Here is a 2,945-nt window from a genome sequence, read left to right on the forward strand (position 1 = left end):
TCCTCCCTGCAACGCCAGACAGCCTTAGCACCCCCAGCGCCGCGGCCGCATCGCCTCCTGCGCCACCGCCGCGCCGCCCGGCTCTGTAACGCAGACACAAGGCTACAATAGCACCCTCCATCCTTGCAGGCTGATCTCGAGCAGAAAGTAGTAAAATGTAAACAAACCACTACTGGGTGTAAAAAGGAAAATAATGATAGTTCTAAGCAATCCCATTGGAGAGATATCTACCATCAGATGTGGTTCCCTGTGGTAGTTTTGGGCGATGCCTTTAAAATTTTTCACAGATCTCGAGCAGAAAGTAGTAAAATGTAAATAAATCAGTACTGGGTGTAAAAAGGAAAATAATGATTATTCTAAGCAATCCCACTGGAGAGATATCTACCATAAGATGTGGTTCCCTGTGGTAGTTTTAGGCGATGCCTTTAAAATTTTTCATAGATCTCGAGCAGAAAGTAGTAAAATGTCAAAAAAAACCCCAAAACACTATTGGGTGTAAAAAGGACAATAATGATAGTTCTAAACAATCCCATTGGAGAGATATCTACCATAAGATGTGGTTCCCTGCGGTAGTTTTAGGCCATGCCTTTAAAATTTTTCACAGATTTTGAGCAGAAAGTAGTAAAATAAAAAAAAAAAAAAATCACTATTGGGTGTAAAAAGGAAAATAATGATAGTTCTAAACAATCCCATTGGAGCGATATCTACCATAAGATGTGGTTCCCTGTGGTAGTTTTGGGCTATGCCTTTAAAATTTTTCACAGATTTTGAGCAGAAAGTAGTAAAATGTAAACAAATCACTATTGGGTGTAAAAAGGAAAAAAAATTATTATTCTAAGCAATCCCATTGGAGAGATCTACCATAAGATTTGGTTCCCCAAACAATTTCTCTCTCTCTCTTCTCGCTTCTCTGCTTGGGGAGATACTAACTTGCTTCTGCTTGACCTTGGCTGCGTTATTTTGGCTAAGTCTAATATCTCTGCTTCTCTCTCTTGTCCTTTGTGTACAGGGGGGTAGGGAGGAGGCAGGAAAGGGAGAAGCTGTTGCAGTTTCTTCTGCAAGCCAGGGGGGTCCTTGTGCTGTTCATTAATTGTAAATACCTGTAAATATTGTATATTTGTACATACTCATTGCATTTCATTGTAGATTGTGCTTGTAAATACAGCTTTCATTTGCTTCCAGCTGAGCTGGGCTGGCAAAGTTAATGTTGGGGGGGGGGGGAATTTTCAACCACCACACAGGGCTTCCTCCTGTCTTCTTTGAATGGCAGTTACAAAGCTCACACTGCTGTAACCCTCCCTCATCTGCCATCCCAGCTGGGGGACAGTTTTACTCTTCCCTTGGAGGGGAGACATAAGGTAGTGTGGTGAGTTGAAAATTACTCCCCCTTCCAACATAAAATTGCCAGACCAGCTCAGTTAGAAAGCAGATGAAACTCTATTTACAAGCAAAACTACAATCTAGAAATGGAATGCAATGAATATGTACAAAACATACAATATTTTATATACATATACAATATTCATATAAATATATATTATGCATAACAAATTATTTATATAAATAGTATATAAATATGCATATATTTGTAAAAATACTGTACATTGTCTATAAATACTGTATATATAAACATACAATGTTGTATATTTTATATAGTCACACAATATTTTATATTGTATATTTTGAATAAAAACTGTATATATACAATTTATAAACAACACAAGAACCCCCACCCTGGACAAACCAGGGGGCTACTAATAGCTTCCCCACTCCCTGCTCCCTTCCCTCCCCCTGTACAAGGGACAAGGGAAAGAGCAGAGAGTTGCTGTTAGTTACTTAACCACAACAAGAACACATTCAAGGTCAGCAAAGCCAGCAGAAGCCAGAAGTTAGTATCTGCCAGAGCAAGGAAGCCAAAAAGAGAGAAAGTTAGGTTATGCAAACCAAGTTTGTTAGTAGTCTGTCCAATGGGATTATTTAGAACTTATTATTTTCCTTTTTACATCCAATAGTGATTTATTTACATTCTATCACTTTCTGCTCAACCTCTGTGGAAAACTTCCCAAGGCACAGCCTAAAACTACCACAGGTAGGCACCGTAACCTAAGCAAGGCTTGGAAGAGCCAACAAAGAAGCTGTCAGACACAGAAAGCCCCCAAGGTGTCTGTACAGGCAGCCAAGCTAAGCACCTCTGGAGAAGGCAGCTGAGTGCTGCGTGCCCAGCCATGACCTGGTCACATACACATCACGTTCACGCCAGAACAATTTGTCTGAATGAATGAGAACAGAGAGCCAACTGAGAAGGTGAAAATAACAGAGCCAGAGGGAAGACAGCCATCATGAGAAACAGTAGAGGGGTGTTATGGGGCCCCCAACACAAGAGAGACATGGATCTGCTGCAGTGGGTCCACAGCAAGGCCACAAAGATGATCAGAGGGCTGGAGCACCTCTCCTACGAAGACAGGCTGAGAGAATTGGGGCTGTTCAGCCTGGAGAAGAGAAGGCACTGGGGAGACCTTCCAGTGCCTGAAGGAGGCCTACAGGAAAGCTGGGGAGGGACTTGTTTAGGAGGGCTTGAAGTGGGGCAATGGTTTACCCTGGAGCAGGGTAGATTAAGGCTGGACATTAGGAGGAAGTTCTTCACAATGAGAGTGGTGGAACACTGGAACAGGTTGCCCAGAGCTGTGTTTGAGGCCCTGTAATTGGAGACGTTCAAGATAGACTTGCTGTGGCCCTGGGCAGCCTGATCTAGTTGGAGGTGTCCCTGCTGACTGCAGGGGGGTTGAATCTGTGAAAGTATTTTAAAGATACCCAAGAAAGAAACCCAAAGAACCAGGCTCACATAAACCAACCAACTCCTCAGGACAGGGGTGGACTCAACACTAGCATTTGGACTGCCAGATTTAAGCACTAGGGTCTAGGTTACCAAAAAACAAGAGAACAGA

This window comes from Indicator indicator, chromosome 2 (assembly GCF_027791375.1).
Source record: "Indicator indicator isolate 239-I01 chromosome 2, UM_Iind_1.1, whole genome shotgun sequence".
In the NCBI taxonomy this organism is placed as follows: domain Eukaryota; kingdom Metazoa; phylum Chordata; class Aves; order Piciformes; family Indicatoridae; genus Indicator; species Indicator indicator.